Source organism: Octopus sinensis, linkage group LG9 (genome assembly GCF_006345805.1).
Source record: "Octopus sinensis linkage group LG9, ASM634580v1, whole genome shotgun sequence".
In the NCBI taxonomy this organism is placed as follows: domain Eukaryota; kingdom Metazoa; phylum Mollusca; class Cephalopoda; order Octopoda; family Octopodidae; genus Octopus; species Octopus sinensis.
This window is the reverse complement of record NC_043005.1, coordinates 5,988,244-6,012,238: the sequence shown is the minus strand read 5'-3', so window position 1 is coordinate 6,012,238 and position 23,995 is coordinate 5,988,244. Positions and strand designations below refer to the sequence as shown.

The following is a 23,995-nucleotide window of genomic DNA, read 5'->3' as shown; positions in this document are numbered from 1 at the left end:
CACACACACACTCAAGCATACACACACACACACACACACACACACACACAGACTCAAGCATACATACATGCACCATCAGTTTTATTTCACCTTTGGGGGTGAGGCAATTTTATGTTGGTCTGTAGTAGTAGTAGTAGTAGTAGTAGTGGTGGTGGTGGTGGTGGTGGTGGTGGTGGTGGTGGTAGGAGGAGGTGGTTTTCCAGTTGTCTTCTAAACTTTTCTGCAATCTGTTTTCCCCTCTTTTTCATTTTCTTTCTTTTTCCTGCTCCTCAAGTTGTTGGCAAGGTGCAAGAGGGGAATGTTCGTTAATTAACGAGATAAAAAGCAGCAGCACCACCACCACCACCACAACATATATATACATATATACATGTCCATATATATATATATATATAGAGAGAGAGAGAGAGAGAGAGTAAGGGAGAGGGGGGACTGAGATTATTCAAAGTATTTGATGTCACCTGTGTGTTTGGTTAACACCACCTTGCTGTAGTATTTCTGCCATAATTTAAAGAACAAACATTCAGGAAGAGTCTATTTGGAGAGGAGGGGGGAGAGGGAGGGGCAAGCAGCCAAATGACTTGGGGTTTATTTACTGTCTTCAGGTTGTCAAGAAGGTGGGGTCTATTTGTTTTTCAGTTCTATCTTGTCGTTGTTGTTGCTACAGCTATTTAGCCCTAGGATTACTCTGATTGAGTGGACTCAATAATCAAAGATATTTCTAGCCATGACCGTCTGGGTGCTATTTCTAGCAAATCAAGAGACCACATAGATACTCTCCTGTTGGGCTCGTGATTGGACACTTTGCTATTGTTGTTTAGCACCAGGCAGACTCTCATTGAGTGGATCTTTGATCAAAAGTATTCTTTCCATGGCCATCCCATCTTTTCACAGTTTACTGTTGACCCTGAACTACATTACCTAATATGTCTTTTCTTATTTTTAATTTAGAAGGATGTCATTTGATTTGACTACTCTTTCTAGGGAGTCAAGTAGTCACATATAAGCTCTCAAAGCCAATACTGGATTTTAGAGAAGCTTGCAAGTTCAAGATGAGTGTAGCTGTTGGGTCTTTTGAAGGTCCTGGACCCTCAAACTTACTGGACACATCCCCATCATCTCCATCTTATTATTCGTTTTAAAATACTTTCTTCCATGCCTGCATGTGTCAAACAAGACTACACTGGAGCAGAGTCTCTACAGCTGGATGCTCTTCCTGATGCTAACCCCACCACTTGTTTCCAAATGAAGTAGTAATACCCCCTCCCCCAGTCTATTGAGCAATGAACAATATGGAGAGGTTTATTTGGAGAACTGAAAACAAACAACACCATATGAATGATCCATTTACTCTTTTACTTGCTTCAGTCATGTAACAGTGACCATGCTGGAGCACTGCCTTTAGTCGAGCAAATCAACCCCAGGACTTATTCTTTGTAAGCCCAGTACTTATTCTATCGGTCTCTTTTGCCAAACCGCTAAGTTATGGGGACGTAAACACACCAGCATCGATTGTCAAGCGATGTTGGGGGTACAAACACAGACACACAAACAAATACACACATATATATACAACGGGCTTCTTTCAGTTACCGTCTACCAAATCCACTCACAAGGCTTTGGTCAGCCTGAGGCTATAGTAGAAGACATTTGTCCAAGGTGTCACACAGTGGGACTGAACTCGGAATCATGTGGTTCGTAAGCAAGCTACTTACCACACAGCCACTCCTCCGCCTTACAAAAAGTCTACAACAGATCAATACTTGTCAAGAAGCCTGGAAGTGCTGATGTAATGAGCTGCAAGTAAACGATGCAGTCTGTATGAAGAGTGAGACAAGCATGCGATTGCTGAGGATATTTTGTGATGAGTCAGTTTGTTTAGGATAAGTTTGGGGAGAGAGGAGTTATAAGAAGGAATTTGTGTAAGGAAAGGAGTTTGGAAATGTTATGGACAGAGTTCTCAAACTTTGGAAAGGGTTTTGCAATGTTTGGTCAGAATTTGCAGTGTTAAGTCAATGCTCAAAGGCATTAAGATGAGTTCTTGTCAATTGAGAGGGTTTCGCGATAGTGGCTAGAATTTAGGGTGTTTGAATGGATTAGTGTGGATGGGAAAAGTTTGAGACAAATGTGAGAGGTTCACAGTCTATGTGAAGAGTTTCACAAATGTTGGAAAAGTTCATGATGATTGCAAATCAATCAGTGAAAACTGAAAGAGTTTACAGAGCTTGGAATGAATTTTGGACAGGGTGTTGGAATTTGAAAGAGTCAAGAAAAATTATTGATACAATACAATTGGAGGTGTTTGGCATCAGTGGGTATTGAACCTCTGGAAATATTAGACATTTGGTGGATAGGAAAATAATGGAGAGACAAAGAGAATGCTAGAGGAAAGGAGGAGAGAGTGTTGGAGAGCAGAGAGTGCTGGAGAGCAGAGAATACTGGAGAGCAGAGAGTGCTAGAAGTAGAGGAGAGTGCTGGAGGTGGAGAGCAGAGAATGCTGGAGGAAATGAGAAGAGGTTGCTGGAGTAAGGAGAGAGAGAGAGCTGGAAAGGAGAGAGTGTTGGAGGAAGTGAAGAGCGAGGGTGAGAGGAAGTGAGAAGGGAATGCAGGAGTATATATGTATGTAGATGTGTGTGTTTATGCATGTGTATTCATGTGTGTATATTTGTGAGTATGTGCGTGTGTGTGTATGTGTGTGTGTGTGTATGTGTGTGTGTGTGTATGTGTGTGTGTGTGTATGTGTGTGTGTGTGTATGTGCGTGTGTGTGTATGTGTGTGTGTGTGTGTGCCTATACAAAAGATAATCAATAATTTATTTTATCATAATTGATTTTTATTTTTCAGCTTCGTTTCTTTGTTTTCCAGAGAATATTTTGAGTTCTGTTGCTAATGAGATGTTCCACAGACACCACAAGTATTCCTCCTTGTTGCAGTAAAATGTCCTAAGGACTTCCTATTGCGGGTTTCATTACTAATGATGGCTTAGGTAATAACGTGGGTTGTGGAACATTTATCTTCTCAAAGATAAAAACCTGCCGCCAAATTGCCGACTGTAATAATATATGTACTTCGCGTGCGCACGTGTGTGTGTGTAGATGTGCTTATGTACATTTGTATATAAATATGTATAGGTACACACGCACACCCACACACATATACATATACATATATATACACATATATATATAAATACATACATATATATTTATATACATATATATACATATATATGTACATACATATATATATATATACATATATATACATATATATATATATATACATACATATATATATATATATATATATATGTATATATATATACATATACATATACATATATGTATATATACACATATATATTTACATATATATACACACATATATATATATACATATATGTATGTGTGTGTAATACATGCATATATATATATATAATATATATATATATATATATATATATATATATAAACTGTATATATAAATTATGCTCATAGAGAAAGCAAAAAAAGTTGTACTAAAAAGTTGACACTCACGCACATATATATATATATATATATATATATATATATATGCACACACACACACACAAACATACACACCCATGCACACAGATATGGACATAAACCAATATATACATGTGAGAGCATGTGTATACCATAGAAACAGAAAACTACAGAAAAAGAAGAGAGGAGAGGGCCAGAACAAAAACAGAGAAACATGGATAAAGAAGGAGGGAGACAGAGAGAGGGAGAGAAGGTGAGGAGAAAGAACAATGTCATCAGACTTTGCATGAAATACCTAAACACATTAAAATCAAAAACAGAAACACACACACACAAAGACGATATCTGAGCAAGGAGGGAAAACATGCCACACCATAAAGTAGGTTGAGAAGAGTTTTAAAACCAAATGGCTGCAGAGTAAAATATGTAGACAATGAAGGAACACTTACTTCAGACATATTTCTGGCTGTGTCAGAGATTTTTATTTTTTATTTTTCTTTGAAAAATTTTGGTGTGCGTTTCACAGGTAAAATTCAATGATTTTCTCCCCTAGAAATTTCCTTGTTTATACATTATTTATGTTGTGATTGATCGATTTACTGGTTGGCTGATTGTGTCAATGTTTATATTCCTCTGAAAAAGAACAGAAATAATAAGAGGTTAAAAATAAAATGGCATGATGACCTTGTTTCATGTGGAAGTTGGAAAAACATGCAAAGACTAAGATCAGTTTTTTGTAATCTTAGTTATTCTCTGCTAACAGAGAATAAATAGTATCATCATCAGCATTGTGTTTAACATCAATTTTTTTATGATTGCCAGCATCGGATGGAGTTTATTGAAGCAGATTTTCTGTAGCTGAATGCTCTTCCAGTCACCAACCCTAACCTGAGCAGACATGTTTCTGCAAAATACTGGAAATGAATGACACTGCTTGTATGACAGTGACACTCATTTACAACTATTACACAATGTTAACTGGCACTCCATTAGTTACAATGATCTGATCAATTGAACAGACCTGCTTGTGAAATTTATGTGCAAGTGGCTGAGGACTCCACAGACATGCATACTCTAAAACTCAGAATGTGACAAGGCTGGCCCTTTGAAGTACAGATACAACTCATTTTTGCCAGCTGAGTGGAATGGAACAACGTGAAATAAAGTGTCTTGCTTAAGGACACAACACTCCACCAGGAATCAAACTCATAACCTTACAACCACGAGCCAAATACCTGAACCACTAAGCAACATGCCTTCACCACACAACGTCAAGGCTAGGAGACACTTTATTTCGTTGATCAGAAAATTGAACCACATCACAAGAAAGAGGGAGAGCTTCGATGTAGTTGTGAGATGAAGTGACCCCCAGTGATGGACCCATTTTGTAATTATTGCTTGACTTGATAGAGAAAACAGTGAGATGTTCCTCAAATTACATCTTACTGATGTTGGTAAAATAAAACAAAAATGCTGATGCAGTCCTAGGTACTTTATACTTAGACAAAGCAAAAAATGTCAGGATGGTCAAAGACGGAATGTCTTCGAGCATAAGTCTATTGGATTGACATGGATCACCTCTACCCCCTCCACCACATGATCCTCTCTACTGCCATCAGCTACTACAAATACCTATTTCTTTATTACCCACAAGGGGCTAAACACAGAGGGGACAAACAAGGACAGACATAGGTATTAAGTCGATTACATCGACCCCAGTGCATAACTGGTACTTAATTTATCGACCCCAAAAGGATGAAAGGCAAAGTCGACCTCGGCGGAATTTGAACTCCCAACGTAACGGCAGACGAAATACCGATAAGCATTTCGCCCGGCGTGCTAACGATTCTGCAAATACCACCACCACCGCTGCTGCTGCTAACTAAATCCATAGAAGGTAGAATTAAGAACCAATAAACGTGATTCCATGATTGCAAAGATGAAAGAGACTTTAATCTAACGTCTATATTTGGTTCCTCTTACTTGAAATTTCCATGCAAATATTGCCTTTAGGGAGGTACAGGATTTCATTTGTGTCTGTTTGCCTAAGAACATGTCCCCCTCCCCCTCACATCCACACATCCCTGCTAACTGAATGCTGACACATTACCTACATGACAACATTTCCACCTGGAACCCTTTCAACACAACCAGTTTGGTAACAGTGGAGCATAGTAGCTGCTCATGACATGATCGTGGTCACTGCTGATTTTGTCTCTTCTACACACACACACACACACACACACATATAATGTGTATAATATGTATTTCTTTACTACCCACAAGAAGCTAAAAACAGAGAGGACAAACAAGGACAGACAGAAGGATTAAGTTGATTGTATTGACCCCAGTGCGTAACTGGTACTTATTTAATCAACCCCGAAAGGATGAAAGGCAAAGTCGACCTCGGTGGAATTAGAACTCAGAACGTAGTGGCAGATGAAACACCGCTATGCATTTCGTCCGGCGTGCTAACGTTTCTGCCAGCTCACCACATAATGTGTATAATATGTGTGTGTGTGTGTGTGTGTGTATATATATATACACACACACACTTAGATAAGTTTTGGCCAGCATTGGCTCAGACCATGTCTAACTTAATAGCACCACTTGGAAATGAAATTTAAAGATGTTTCATTTTAGTCATTATTAATTACTAACTGATCTTGCGCCATCAAAAATGACAGCTAATTGTATTTTATATATAAATAAGGTATAAAATAAGGTACATAATAATCACAGATACAAACATTCACACACACACACACATATATATTCAGAGTTGAAATGCTGGTTTTTTTCATCCCCTTCGTCCCCTTCGTCCCCTTCGTCAATCATTTATCACCCCTTCCTTTCTCATTCATATGTTGTGACGGAGAAAAACAGAAGACACACAACACACTCTTTGCCACTTCCTTTCACTCATTGCTATTACTTTCTCTCACTCTCTCTGTCATGGCTATTACTCTCACTACTTCTCCTTCACTGAATTACTATTTTCTCTCCTCTCCCTTCTCTTATACTGCTCTTTCACCTACTCCTACTCTGTGATTTTAGACACACACACACACACACACATATATATATATATATATATATATATATATATATATACAAATATATATATTTGTATATATGTGCGGGTGGCACGTAAAAAGCACCCACTACACTCATGGAGTGGTTGGCATTAGGAAGGGCATCCAGCCGTAGAAACACTGCCAGATCAGACTGGGCCTGATGCAGCCTTCTGGCTTCACAGACCCCAGTTGAACCGTCCAACCCATGCTAGCATGGAAAGCAGACGCTAAATGATGATGATGATATATCAAAACACTATGCTCATTATTATATTAGGATATATATATAAATATATATGATGATGATGATGATTGCATCTTCTTCTCAGATGACAACTGAGTCTCACATTTAGAAATGATAATGCAATACTTTTATGTTGTTAGATTTAAGTGACAAAAGCCTTTACGACACTTTTGCAACTCTCTCTCTCTCTCTCTCTCTCTCTCTCTCTCTCTCTCTCTCTCTCTCTCTCTCTCTCTCTCTCTCTCTCTCTCTCTCTCTCTCTCTGTGGCTGTAGAATGTTCCAGTGACAAGCATTGCAAGGTCACTGGGACTACTTCGATTGCAAGTTTTATGTCAGAGTATCTTTCTCTTACAAGAGTTGCCTCCCCAACAGCTTCCTTTATATATTCTTTAACTCTTTTATTTGTTGCAGTCATTAGGCTGCAGCCATGCTGGGCAGTGCCATGCTGGAGCACTGCCATTCTGGGGCACTGCTATGCTGGGGCACTGCCATACTGAGGCACTGCCTTGAAGAATTTCAGTCAAACAAATTGATCTCAGTATTTGATTTTTAAGCCTGGTGCTTATTCTATTGGTTGCTTTTGCCAATCTGCTAAGTGATGGGGATGTAAACGCACCAACACCGGTTGTCAAGTTGTGGTTGAGGAGAAACAAAGACACACACACACACACATACTCACATGAAAGGCTTCTTTCAGTTTTCTGTCTACCAAATCCACTCACAAGGCTTTGCTCAGCTCAAAGTTCCACACAGTGGGACTCAACTCAGAACCATGTGGTTGGAAAGTAAACGTCTTACCACACACACACACACACACACACACACACACACGCTGACTGAGCATGGCCTAATGGCTTGTACTAAGGTTTCACTCATTTGTTCTATGTATTTCTGTAGTCATGAGCTGACAGACATACACTGTTGGGGGTCTGAGTCACCTTTGCCCAGCAGCACATTCAAGATGTGACAACTAGATGAAAGGTGAGGCTTATTCATTTACAGCAGTGCTTGGAAAGAAAGTTGAGCAGAGAATCTGCATCAAATTTTGCCTACACCAAGTTTTCAAAAAGTTTTCACCGTTCTCAAGACAATCAAGATCTTGTGCAACTGAAACCCAAGTGTCTTTTTGATCAGCTGAAAACAGTTTTGGCACAAACTTGGCAGACATGCATCTCATACCCAAATTTCTAGTGATAATGGACTGAACTGAACCGTAACTAATCTGCACATTCTCTGATAAGTCAGGGATGGTGATTTGGTGATTTCCTCTCACATCTGTGATGTTTCACTTAGTTCTGCTGGTTGCAGGTCTCCCAGAACTTTCGTGAATATTGACATTTTCTCAGCCATCTTGGAAACGTCTGAACCACTCATACACTTGTGTGAGGTTCATACACGCCTCTCCATACACTTTCTGCAGTTTTGTGTAGACCTCTGAGTAGATATCACCACAACAACTTTCTCTGTCAAGGTCAATGTGACGCTCACACACTACACACCTACCTTCCAAGCACTGCTGTAAACAGTGGAGGTGAGCTAGAATGTTAAAATTTAGTGTGCATGCACAGTAGAGTTCAAGATCAATCTGTGCCAAGTGGCTTCACTCTGCATGCTTTAGCTTTGTTACTATGGCAAATGTTCGGATACTTATTGATCAGACCTCATATATTATACATATGTATATGATATGTGTGTATGTATTTGCTTATATATATATATATATATATATATACAGCATGAAAGGTGTTTATAAGCCATTTAAAAACACAAAAAAACCATTAGATTCACTTCAACATTTAAATTTTTGTGTGTTTTTAAATGGCTTATAAACATCTTCCATGCTGCAACTGCTTTTGCTTCAGCACATGATCTCAGATCAGGTCACTTGCTATGCAAGTACATCTCCATAATATCAGTGTGTGTGTATGTTTTTTTTATGTATGTGTGTACAGAAACACACACACACATATAGTGCATGATATCTCACATACAAAGAATATAGCTTTGAAACTCCATTTCATAATTACATAATGAGTGTGAAAAAACATGTCTGTATATTGAAATCATAGAAAATAATAAAAAGCAGAGAATCTACAATACAATTTTAGCTTTGAAACTTTCAGTGTAAACATGCTCTTTTTAACAAAGCAAAAAGAAAAAATCTGTATTAATTTCCATAATTATTATTCTCTAAGTGAATAGTTTTTCTAATCAGTGACTTTTCCATTGTCTGTTGCAATGCTCAGTGAATATATAATAATATTTTCAGTTTTTATCTTGAGAAATTAATAAAAAAAAAGCAACAAATTTCAGAAGAAATTATTTAGTATATGACCTTCACCTTGGGGGAAAAAATGTGGCTGTATAAAAAATTTCTAAGTGCTGTAATGTGGCTTTTTAACTCACAATACACATACAGTCAGTTTTATATAAAAAGTAAAGGAAGGAAGGAAGGAAAGTGGATGGTGGGTAGGTAGATATGAAAATATATAGAGAGATAAATTGTGAAAATAAGATATTAAGAATTATAATATAATAGATAGATAAACTAATATAAAGAACTATGATAACTTATATATACATTATATATATACATTATATATATACACACACACGCACACAAACATACACACACACACATACACAATCGTATACACACACACAAACATACACACACACACATACACAAACGTATACACACACACATACACAATTGTATACACACACACGCACATATATTTATATATAAAGAGATAGCTAAGTTATGACTATAAAATGTGAAGACCTATAATTATTTAGATAAATTGTGAATATAAGATACAAATACTATTATAAATATATACATATAAGTTATAACATACAGACACAGATACACACACACACACACATACATATTCAAACAAATATACATACATATACATACTACACACAGAAGCATACATATTCATACACACACATATACATACTATTAGATACTATAACACACACATATACATACTATACATACAATCATATATATACATACACACACACACACACTCACACATATACATACATATAGATACTATACACACACACACATATACATACTATACATACAAGCATACATATTCATACACACGCATATATATACATATAGATACTATACACACACATATAAATACTATACATACAAGTATACATATTCATACACACACATACACACACATATATATATATATATACATACATATAGATACTATACACACACATATAAATACTATACATACAAGTATACATATTCATACACACACATACACACACATATATATATATATACATACATATAGATACTATACACACACACATATACATACTATACATACAAGCATACATATTCATACACACACACACATATATACATACATATAGATACTATACACACACACATATACATACTGTACATACAAGCACACATATTCATACACACACACATACATACATATAGATACTATACACACACATATACATACTACACACAGAAGCATACATATTCATACACACACACATATATATATATACATATAGATACTATACACACACATATACATACTATACATACAAGCATACATATTCATACACACACACACACACACACACACATATACATACTGTACATACTGTGCACACACACACACATCATATCATATAAAGACTGAACTGTATTCTTTTTTCTCTATGAAGTTTATGGTGTATCATTTTATAAGCAGACAGCAAACCAGAATGCTCTGACATTTAGGAATTGCTTGATGGTATTTACAGCATAAAAGAAAGAGTTTTTAAAGAAAAGTTAAAACCAGTTTTTATTTTCATACTGCACTTGAGCACCTGAGGCCTGCTGTATTGTTCTGTGTGGGTAGCAGGGTGTAGGCTAATGGGGAGAGAGGAAGAAGAAGAAGAAGAAGAAGAAGAGACTAAATACCTCTCAGTATTTAGTTTGTTTAATGCTTTCTATTTCCCACATCCTGAGTTCAAACTCTCCTCATGGCTGGCTTTGATTTTTATTCTGCAGGGACAGGTTGTTGGCTAGATTCACTGTATTTGTTTATTTGTGAATTTGTAGCCTTGGGCCCACGATAAGATACCAATATTATACATGCTCAGTTCATACACACACAGATAAATATTCAGGCATGGCTGCGTGGTTAGAAGTTTGCTTCCTAGCCACATAGTTAAGGGTTCAGTCCCACTGTGTGGAACCTTGGGCAAGTGTCTTTCACTACAGCCTCAGGCTGACCAAAGCCTTGTGGACTTGGTTGTTGGAACCTGAAAGAAGCTTTTGCGGTCTCTCTAATTGTGTGTGTGTGCGTGTTTCTCTCTCTCTCCCCCCTCTCCCTCTCCCTCTCTCTCTCTCTATCCCCATCATCTTGGCATTGCATGACAGTTGTAAGCAAGCCCCTCCATCATACCAGCAGAATCATGCATTTCCAATATTCTGTGAAACCATGTCCAGCCTCAGGGAGATACTACAGCTTGCTTGGAAACAGGTGACAATTGGTGACAGGAAGGGCACCAGATTTTTAAAAAATCTGCCTCAAAGAATTCTGTCTGAGAGATACAAGCATGGGAAAGCGAACATTCACACAATGGCAGCAATGATGTCGATGACGATGATGTGTGTGTGGTGTGTGTGTGTGTGATATATGTTTGCATACAGAATGATGAGCATGTATTGGTTTAGAGTACATACTCCTGAGAAACAATTACATGCTACATGATGAGAAATATTTACACATGAATTTTATGCATTTCATGAGAAGCATTACACATGACATGAAGAACAATGTATTACACACGAACATCACACATTATATGAAACTATCACATTAAAAAGAGACATTGCTCTCTATGTGACAATCCATCTTACTTCTTAGTCTTAGCCTCGGTACTTCCTGTTCCTAACGGAACATTGGGCAATGAGTTGTCTCCGCCGGCAGCGATCTGCTGCAGCCATTTTTGCTTCAGTCCAGGTCAATTGCTGTTCCTGTAAGTTTTTGCAGAGTTGGTGCTACACCAGATTTTGGGAGGTCTTCCTCTCCCCCATTTGCTCCGAGCAGGTATCCATGTCAATGCAGTGTATGTCAGCCTGTGTTCTGGTTGCCATATGTCTGACAAATAACAATCTTCATGAACCAGAGCTGACAGGTACTGGGCCCATCCACAGGTGGCAGATGGTGGAGTGTTCCCTCAGATATGCAGGACAGCTGCAAAATAAGTAGATACAGGTCTGACGAATAAGCAGTCACAGACCAACAGCTACAGTCAGAGGTGGACCGGCCAGGTTGCCAGCTTGTCCGAAGGCAAGTGGGTCCCTGCGCCATGAGAATCCATATATGGGGGCCCTTGTTAGTATCTAAGGGGCCCATCCTCTCAAGTTTGAGAATTTTTTATTCACTCCTCGAAGAATGCCTTTATTATTCCAGCCTGGCTGTGTTTGTAGACAGTTGAAAAGAATACTTTTAGCAAAAAAAAAATTAAATTATAGCATTGTAGTTGCAGATGGGCCCCCTTAGTCTCCTGGCAACCAATATTTTTAGACCCAGTCCACCATTAGGGTGCAGTGGACCATTGTGTGGCAGCAAAGAACTTACTAAAGCTGCAAAAATAGCTTTATGATGGTACTGTGATAAGGCAAGTAAAGGTTACCTTTGAATCAGCATTGCCTGGTGGGGCAGATGGTGCTCTCAGCTCCTTGGAAACAAAACATCTAGGAGAAGGCAAACTCTACTCCAAAGAGACCAGAATTGGCTCCCTGGCTTTCTTTTTCTAATGTTGAGTGTAAGACTAACAACCCCACCTCATAAACGAAACACCTGGTACAGAAGAATGACAAGTCACAATAACAGTCATACTCAGAGGCAGAGAAGATGATGGTGGATCATCTACATACATATTACATGATGAACAAAATGTTATGTGAGGAACATTACACATTACATGACGAAGAATACATTTCATGTATAGCAACACACATATTACACAAAGAAAATTTCACTTTACCTAAAGAACATTACACATTGCATGATAAACATTGTATGCTAAATTATAAACATATATTTAAGCAATACACACTACATGAAAATGTTCCACATCGCATAAAGAATACTGCACATCATACGAGAAGTATTACATATCATAAATGAAAATTACACATTACATAATGAACAGTGCATATTGCAGATTATGTGATGCTGTGCATTACATAATCAATGTTATGCTCATGTAGAACATTGCACATTACATAATGAACCAGAATGCTACTTGTCATATGATGGGTTGAGTTTGGAGAAGTAGACTTTTGCCACCATGGAATATGGTAGACATACAATAATGATTATAATTTAATTTTTATCAAATTTGTTGGTGCTTATACAAAATAAAGAAATGAATATTAATTTTCAAAAGAATAATATTTATTCCCTTAAAATAAAATTAAATAAAACACATTTCTCATTTGGATATTTACAAAAAGACTATTAGCTGTTTCTCTATTTTACTCTCTCTCTCTCTCTCTCTCTCTCTCTATATATATATATATATATATATATATATATATATATATATATATATATATATATATATATATTTATTTATATATATATATATATATATATATATAATGTAAATGTGACTTGAGAAATCAACTAAACAACATTTACTACATAAGCAATTATAATATAGAAATATTATGCATTACATAATGAATATTAAACATAACACATTTATATATATAATATATATATATATATACACATGAGACAGTGGCCAATTCTGTTTGTACACCTGTACTGCAAGCATTTCAGAGAGAAGATATGAAAATATCTGCAGATAATACCACATTAGGACAATGAACTAAGAAGAGATCTATGTGGTTCCTCAACTTGCTAAAACAAATAACCAAATCTCCCTGAAACCACTGAAGTCTCTCCCCACAGCAAAACTACAAAGAACAGAAAACAGTTTACTTAATGCCCCTAGAGGCTGCTCAGTAACCCCACTCACAACTTACAAAACTACTGAGATGAGATGGAATACTAGCAAACATTTTGTTTCCATATTTCTGTTGAAATACTCCGTTTCATTTGGATTAATCTAGAAAATAACCAAGAATTTTGTGAAATAAATTTGTCACTGTTAACCTTTTGGCTTTTAAACTGGCCATATCCAGCCAAAATATTCTACCTGTTTTATGTTTAAACCTGCCAGATCCGGCCTTTCATACCTTATCCTACAACTTCAGTCTAAAACTAAACAATCACATCATCAAAGTCTTGAAGCTATGGAATATTGTATGAATAATTCAAAACAATGAGAATAAACAAGTCTTGCATCCAACAGACTCACCTGAATGTTAATGGATTAAAATTGGTGTTTGGAACAAATTAACGTGAAATTTTAATAGGTTTTAATTCAGATAATTTTCAAACAGGAACCTGAGGCATTGTCAGGCAAACTGGTACCAAAAAGGGCTAAAATTAGTACATATTTCAATATTATTTAATTCTTATAAGGCGACGAGTTGGCAGAAAGGTTAGCACACTGGGCGAAATGCATAGCCGTATTTCGTCTGCCGTTACGTTCTGAGTTCAAATTCCGCCGCGGTCAACTTTGCCTTTCATCCTTTCGGGATCGATAAATTAGGTACCAGTTACGCACTGGGGTCGATGTAATCGACTTAATCCATTTGTCTGTCCTTGTTTGTCCCCTCTATGTTTAGCCCCTTGTAGGTAATAAAAAAACAAATATCATTTAATTCTTATGAACAGATAAGGAATATGGAAATCCTATGTTACAAATAAACATACCTATGTTCTGTTCTCTTGGTATAGTTGTTGCTGTAGCTTGGACCCACACCAGCACTGAATAACCAGAATTATGATCAAAAGCATACCAGCTTTGACCATCCATCCATTTTTTCATTTTGTTTTCATTTTCTAAATTGCATTGTTGCTTTGTGCTGGATAGGGGTGCGGGACACCCTATTCGAAAATATAAGGACACAGGTATTGTGTTGTATAGCCAGCTGGAGTTAAGACAGGTATTGTGTTGTATAGCCAGCTGGAGTTAAGACAGCCACACTATGTTGGCAAATAGTCTTTACTTTAAAGAACTGCTACTGAATATCTCTCTTTGAGAGATTTAGAAATAATAATGTTTCAATTTATTATCAAATATGTTCTTCATTTTCATGATGGTACAGTACAACTAAGTGCCTGCAAAGGCCAGAGCCACAATGCCTTCCTCCAGATCAAGCCATTAAAAATAAAACTGATACAAATTTGGCTGCTATTTCTAGCAGGTCAAGCAACCATATCAAGGTTTGTTTCATTGATTCATTCTGTCTTGTGTCCAGGATTTGCAGAAATACAAGAGAGAAGGTAATCAAGAAATATATTGACCCAAAATCTAATGTAAATACAAAAGTCAGATGACTGAGTTACATAGCCAAGGTTTATTAAGTGCAAAGTAGTTATTTTTAATGTATAAATATATAAATAAAAAATAAATAAAATTGTAATAAAAGTAAAACAAAATAATCTTAAAAAAGCATAATAGATGTAATTTGATTGGAACTTCACCTATATTCATTTTGTCAGGTCAGCCTTAAGCAATTATGTAAAAAATGCATTGTGTGTGTATGTATATATATATGTAAATATATATATATACATATACACACTTCTGTTATTGTTATAAATGCATAATACAAATAAAGTTATCAAATAAATGTAAAGATCATTAAGTAAAATATTCAAAGAAAAAATCAAAAACCAATAGCAAAATCCTAAGCAATGAGTAACCTTAAAAAGTAACAACCTGTAAAACTTCCTTCTTTGTAAGCAGGTTTAACTATTAAGCATGCTATAAACCTTGAAATCCATGTGAAAATAAAAGAAAGCATATATGATATGTGTATATATATATATATATATACATATATATATATATATAGAGAGAGAGGGGGGGAGACTATAAACTTTCTCTCTGAATAAAAGGTAAGAAAGAAAAATATAAATAATAATACTATCCAAAAGTAAATAAAAATAAAAATAAAAACTTTGTATAACCACTAAGTGGATATTATTGACACCCATGTAATGTTCTCTGAGAAAGATTTGCAATGTTACTCGTGTGTGTGTGTGTGTGTCTATATATACACATATATATGAAAGAGTGTGTGTGCATAACTCCTACCATAAGACGGTTTATCAGACTTGATAGCAGATGAGTCACTGTTTAGTTAGCTGCATTTATTTTCATGTCAATGCAAAGAACTTATGATTTCAGGTTTATAATTCAATGTCTAATGCTTCCACATACATCACTGGTAACTTTATACCAAACACTCAAGTTATTTATTTATTTATATTAGTTTCATAATTTATGGCATAATTACAGTTTTGTGCCTCCACCACCACCATCACCAACAACAACAACAACAACAACGATGCCGACACCAACAAATCTGTTTCTTTGTAACCTTCTTGTCCCTTCTGTCATTGTATTTCTGATAAAACATTGTGATGAATGTAGTTATTCCAATTAAATATCAATTGTTGTTAGTTAATCTCTTAAATCTATTTCAGGTAGGAATCCAGCCTGACTCACCATTGATCTTTGATGACTGAAACAAAGGTATTTAATCCATGTAAATCCCAGACTACGTCATCCAATTATCGACTCGCCTGAGACCACCCCTGGTTATATGATACAGACTTCCTGTTTGAAAGTGATTTAAATGAAAACTTCCTTCCATTAGAATTTTGTGTTAATTAATATCCCAAATACCTACTTAAATAATGAAAAAAGTTATTTTAATGAATTCTTCATTATTTTCAAAATTTATTGCAAGAAAGACTATTTCATGGTGACGAAACAAGTTAAGCAAACCTGTGTTCAAAAACATCCCAGATATGACCATCCAGTCATTTTTCATTTAAACACTGTGTATACCAGGCTACATCATTCAATGACAGTGGGATGTCACTTAACCCTTTCGATACTAACCTCCCTGATTCTATGACACAAACTTCCTGCTTTAAAGAGATCTGAATTAAAACCTTCCAGCAAAATTTCATGTTGATTTCTCAGTTCCATGAAGAATTATATTTAATTCTATAGGAACTGAGAGACATGCAGAAGTAAATGCAATTCATCAAATAAAAAAATCAAATGCCAAGAAAAACCCTGGCTGATGACAGTCAAGGCTGATCTGTAACCCAACCTAGGACCCCATATCTATGGCGTTTGCCGCTGGAATAAGGAGTGGTTGGAGATCATGCAGTCGTTAGCCGCAAATCACCAGGTCTGGTCGGCGTTTGTGAGAGATGCAGCATTGAGGATGAATGAAGCCAGCTCAACCCACCCCGGGTGAATGTTGTCTCAAGACAAGACAAGACAAATGCCGAGAACAGACAGGTCAACAAGGCAAGATGTGTGCATGCATGGTAAACAGATGTTAAAGGATACTGATAATAATGATATTTATATTGCGAGCACACAAGCCTAGTGATTAAGGTGTTGCCCTCACAATTGCAAGATCAGGGTTTCAATTCTTGGATCATTTCCCTGCATCAAAGAAGTTTGAAGCAGTTTGCCTTTTTTTTTTTTTTTTTGCTAAAATCTCTCTCCAAAACCAGTTTATTATGTATCCTAGATCAATACTTCTCAAACCCTTTTTTCTTAAATTATTACCTCTTCTCTTTTACTAACATTTTTTTCAATAACTTCTTGTCCACAATTCAATAAAATTAAATACTCCACAGAAAAACTGCAACCAACCAGTTGATTGCCATTAAAAGATTACTTGTCGCAGAGAGGCTGGTGGCCATATACGAGGTAAAGTTACTGTTCTATTCAGACTAATGTCAGAATATTGTAACTAAAGCAACAAAGACGAGGATATTACTACAACTATATTAGTATATAATAATGATGATTTCTGAAGATGGCTGGAGGGTACAATGGCCAAAACAGTGTAACTATAGCAATCAAGATGAGGCCAGTAGTAAATAACATATCAGTGTATCACAATGATAATAATAATAATAGTTCCTGACAGCAGCTAAGCACTGGCTATAATAACCAAGATGAAGACACTAATACAAGCATATCAGTAAACAATAATGATAATTCTTGAAGAAGACTGAAGAGTATAATGGTGGCAACACTGTGACTACAACAGCCAAGATGAGGACACTAATACTTACTTATAACAATGCTAATTCAATGGTAATAGTAAAAAGATATTAGTATATAATGACAATGATTCTTCCACTCAGAAACTCAGACAAATTTTTGCCTGAATTAACCTTGGTATTCAAAGAAATGTGATTATTTCTTTTGTCTGTTGATAATGAAAGACTCTCACATAAAATATGAAAGAAAAAAAAAGACAGTTGTCTATTGGGTAGTAAAGAGGACAAATTTGTTAACTTAAAGCCTCATATATTTTGCTTATTTCTCTGTACTTTGTGACCTCACCTCTTCACAATATTTATAACCTATAAGGAATTTCTAGTGATCTCATCAAGAAAAGATTTAGTTTTCTTGTAGTGACTTAAAGGCCAGATCTAGAGAAGATGGCAGACCAATATTATAAAGGGTCAAATAAATATTCTGTTACTACCAAATCTGAAGAGGATAATATTGTACAGTTTAGAGAAAGGCAACCCTAAATATATTTAACACATTTAATGAATCTGATTGTGAGTGTAAGTGCATAAGTATATGCATGTGTGAGTGTGAGCAAGTGTGTATGTATATATATATATATTCATACACACACACACACACACACAAATAAATATATATATATATATATATAAGAGATCATAAATCAGTCATGCTGAATTTAATATAAAAATTTTGAAGCCTTGACAATGAAATGATTTAAATATAATCATAATTACAGTTATATAAATTAATTATTTACAACAATGTCCTTGACTTGTGGAAGAAATGGAGGAAACCCAATGGTTTGGGGGGGGGAGAGTAAGTCTTCTCTGATATCAACTAAACATGAAATGGATCATCGGGAGTCTCCCCAACCTCTCCATGCCTCCAGATTTTTCCATAAATCAAGGGTAGAGAGAGAATGTGTTTACATTATTATACTTAATTTGTATAAATATAATTCTAGATGTATATAATTAATTTAACAGCTTTTTAATGTTTTTACAACACACACACGTGTGTGTGTGTGTGTGTTGTTGTTGTTGTTGCTGTTGAAACTTTAAGAATGTGAAATAATTCTTTGATAGAAATGCTAAATCTCAAAGCAAATAAAACTATAAATAACAGCAGGTAAATATTGGTTGAGAATCCCTTAGGATAAGAAGGGATCTTAAACCAATATGTTTTGTGCGTCCAAGTGATTAAGGATGTTGTTTTCACAATCATAAAAGCTAAAATGATTGATGATTAAACAATAACAACAACAATATAATGAAGACCCTCCAGTTATTTGGAGGTGTTGGAGGGATGTGAAGGAACATGGCCTCATGGTTAGAGCATTCGACTCATGATAACATTGTTGGTTCAATTCCTGAACCCACAGGTACTTCATACATTATCTCTGAACAAGGTACTTCATACATTATTTACATTTGACGGGTATTTGTCCCCATCTTGTTTGTTGTTAACATGTTTTGGCTGATATATCCTCCAGCCTTCATCAGGTGTCTTGGGGAAATTTTGAACCCGGGTTCTCATTCCTAAGGTATTTTTCAATGTTATAATTATTATTATTATTATTATTATTTTTATTATTATTATTATTATAATGATAACATCGAAAAATATCTTAAGAAAGAGAACCCCGGTTCGAAATTTCCCCAAGACACCTGATGAAGGCTGGTGGGTATATCAGACGAAACATAGTGTTAACAACAAACAAGATGAGGACAAATATGTCAAATGTAAATAATGTAAATAATGTACATAATTCCTCATCTCTTAAATATAGAACTGAAGGTACTTCATTCCACATTGCTCCAGTCAACTAAGCTGAAAATGAGTTGCAACTGAGTTCTGGCGCATTTCTCTCTTTCTCTCTCTCTCTCTCTCTCTCCCTCTCCCTCTCTTTCTCTCTCTCCCCCTTTCCCCCCTCTCTCTCCCCAGATGTCGCATCCTGGATATGCTGCTCGGTCAAAGCATGGCAGAGTCAAGAAAATGTTTGTGTCCCCTCACAACTACAGACCCCTAAGACAATTAGCAAAAGTGTGGTGCATGTTACCAGGTCATACTCATACACAGGTGATGACTGGCTTTTGAAGGGTCACAGTGGAAGGGGCAGTACCTATAGTTTTTTTCAGGTGGGGTGAGGGGAGGTATCCTATTCAGACTGGAAGCCTCACCTGAATGCTTGTAAAGCAGTTGCCTCAATTAAAGGTACCCAAGAGCAAAGGGATTGTATTAAATCTGCTGACAGAAACTCTGTGTGGGAGTGGCTGTGTGGTAAGTAGCTTGCTTACCAACCACGTGGTTCCAGGTTCAGTCCCACTGCGTGGCACCTTGGGCAAGTGCCTTCTACTATAGCCTCAGGCCGACCAAAGTCTTGTGAGTGGATTTGGTAGATGGAAACTGAGAGAAACCTATCATATGTGTGTGTGTGTGTGTACGTGCGCGGGTGTGTGTGAGTGTGTGTGTGTGTGTGTGCATGTTTGTGTGTCTGTGTCTGTCCCCACCACCATCGCCTGACAACCAATGCTGGTGTGTTTACGTCCTCATAACTTAGCGGTTCAGCAAAAAATGACCAATAGAATAAGTACTAGGCTTGCAAAGAATAAATCCTGGGGTTGATTTGTTCAACTCAAGGAGGTGCTCTAGCATGGCCGCAGTCAAAAGACTGAAACAAATAAATGAGTAAAAGAGTAAAATAATTTAGTCAATGAACGGGAACCTACAACATATAAACACATATATACATACAATAAGCACATACATACAATACAAACATGCATGCATACATACATACATACATGCATACAGCTTTCCATTACATACATAGAGTCAAACATACATAAACACATATAAATACTTACATACACACATCCATACATATCTACAACTTACATATAAAGATTCCTACATACTACATACAGATGCAAACATACATAAATACAAACGTACATGCATACAGGTGCATGCATACAAACATACATAAATACTTACACATACATGGTGATGGTCACTTGTAGACCAAGAAAAATGGTTCTGCAATTTCTTGCAGTACCAACCTGTACAAATGATTTGTTTATAATGATCAAATGTTTGTTCTGTACCTGCCATCAAATTGACATTACCTGAACAGGTGCACAGACTACCATACATAAGATGTGGAAGTGATCACAGAGGTATGCGAGACGAAGTGTTTGACACAAGAACACAATGCATCACTCAGTCTAGGAATTGAAACTGTGACTTCCTGATCATGAATGTAACACCCTAACCACTAGGCCATCCACCCTCACCATTACACATATACATACATTCATATATCTATACAAATAAACATACATATAAACATACATGCATACTTATAGATATACATGCACACATGTGTACATACAAACATACATATAAGCTTATATATTAAAAAAATGTAACAAGGGAGCTTCAATCTGCTAGAAATAGTAACCAAATCTCCATCAAAATACAGACTACTGTCTTAAAAAAAGAAGAAAAGGTGCACTGGATAATGTAGTCCTTGCAGTTAAAAGATTTTTGACATTAAACCAGAGTTGACCTGGACAACAATAACACACACACATATACACACACTCATGAATACTTATAAATACATATACAGAAATCACATCTACACACTCATATAAATGTACACACACATACACATTACTAAAGCACATTCACATTACACAAGCACACACACTCATATATAAACACACATGCACTCATACATCCATTCAAACAAATACTAATATATAAACACATATATACACTAATACATACTCATATATAAGCATACATACATGCACTTATACATACACACCCTTACACACACACATAAATGTCTAGACATGCACACATTCTCTGACACTCATATTCCAAAGTATTAAAATATCATTGCTAAACGCTAAGAAGACTTTTTGGACCACTGCCAAAGACATCATGTGACCTTAATATAGCAGTAATCCCCCTTCCCCCCCATACGTGGCCATCTCCCCTCGACAAAAAAGAATCTATTAACCAGTAACAGGGTGGAAGGTTAGATTACTGTTTGAAATGTCAGGGTGATGGGGTGATATAGGTAAGGGTGAGATGTACCAGTGAAGGTGACATGTCTTAGAGCATTTTCTAACATCTTCTAAAATGGCAACAGTTTTTAAAGCACCAAATTATGCCTTCTTTCACCCATCCAACCATTCTGTCTTTCTCTCTCCCGCCAACTCCATCAATTTTCTTAGACATTTCCAAATCCCAACCCGTACACACACACACACACACACACACATTACCCACCATTGCTATTACTATTGATTGCCCTCACCACTCAACCCCAATCCTCACCATATTCTAAGTCATTTTTATTTCCCAAATGTCCTCCATTCCTTGTCAAAACCAGTTATTCACAGCTTCTACCACCATCAGTAATGCCACCATATATATATATATATATATATATATATTATATATATATATATATAAATATATATATATGTGTGTGTGGCTAATATACATGCACTCACACACATACAAGCAGTCACGTGGGTATACACACTCATGCACACACCCATGCACGCATGCACACACACAGACAAACTCTTCTTTTACTCTCACCCTTACCTCCTTTTATAAGCATACACATATACAAGCATAGATAGACACAGGTATAAGATCACTTCTCAAACAGACTCAGAGCAGACCTTGAAGAGAGAGAGAGGGCAAATCACTGAGAAGATTGCAAATAATGATGAAAAGGCTTTGACTACCAAACAATTCATCGATTGTTTAACCAAAACATTAAACAAATGATCAATTAGTTGGTTAGATATCTAACCAATTGACTAACAATAAAGAAGTGATATTGAACCAATGCATATGTTATTATTATTGGCATAAGGACCCTCCCAAGACATATCAATATATATATATATATATATATATATAATCATTATCATCATCGTCGTTTAACGTCCGCTTTCCATGCTGGCATGGGTTGGACGATTTGACTGAGGTCTGGCAAACCAGAGTTTCTACAGCTGGATGCCCTTCCTAATGCCAACCACTCTGAAAGCATAGTGGGTGCTTTTACGTGCAACCGGCACGAGGGCCAGTCAGGTGGTACTGACAACGGCCACGCTCAAATGGTGCTTTTTATGTGCCACCTGTACAGTGGCCAAGTAACTCTTTAGGTATTTCAGCCCCTTCCACTGCAAAACTGGACACCAGAGTTGCCAAAGGCCATCCAGAGATGTCAACAACTAGACTCCTGCACAACAGAACAAAATTAGTTGTCACCTGTTGTGACTTAGAGCCAGGTGTTTCTATCAATCTTGATGATCTCATTAACTCTTTTGATATTATCTCTAGTTCTATGATAGAAACTTTCTATTTTAACCCTTCAGCTTTCAGATTACTGTCAAATGTAATGCTTATTTATTCACATTGGCTTGGATTAATCCTGCATTATCTGGTACAGCTGTCCCCTCCATTGATACAAGGATCAGCTGAAGCAAGGCCTGAAACTGACTGGAATCGATCCTAAATCCTGGGGCATCAAAGCTCAGGACAGGTCCGGCTGGCATCATTCCATCTCCACTGTGACAGACCATTTTGAAGCTGAATGACAGAGGAAAGAGGGAGAGAAATGACAAGAAAGAAAATGGAAGCTGCAACAACCAAAGCCTCCTCCTCGGATCCCTTGTGAACTTTGCAACAGATTCTTCCATGCAAGAATCGGCCTCATTAATCAACAGAGGCATAAACACGGACAGAGGGTGAGATGTGGTCAAGAAGGAACCAAATTAAACCATTACACAATAAAACACTAACAACAATGCATTATCTAATAGCTCCAAGATTTCAGTGATGTGATTATTTATAGAATGGTATTGTAGGGTTAGTATGAAAGGCCAAGTGTGACTACTTTAAACATAAAACAGGT

At 36.5% G+C, this 23,995-nt stretch overlaps 1 protein-coding gene across 1 annotated transcript in view; it reads right to left on the bottom strand.

Moving 5' to 3' along the window:
• LOC115215640 (leucine-rich repeat-containing protein 7-like) overlaps positions 1-23,995 on the bottom strand; it is a 157,495-nt gene that overhangs the window by 96,881 nt on the left and 36,619 nt on the right. The window contains exon 2 of the mRNA XM_029784890.2: positions 3,956-4,139. The gene's annotated coding sequence lies outside the window, so the exon portion shown is untranslated. The remainder of the gene's footprint in view (positions 1-3,955; positions 4,140-23,995) is intronic.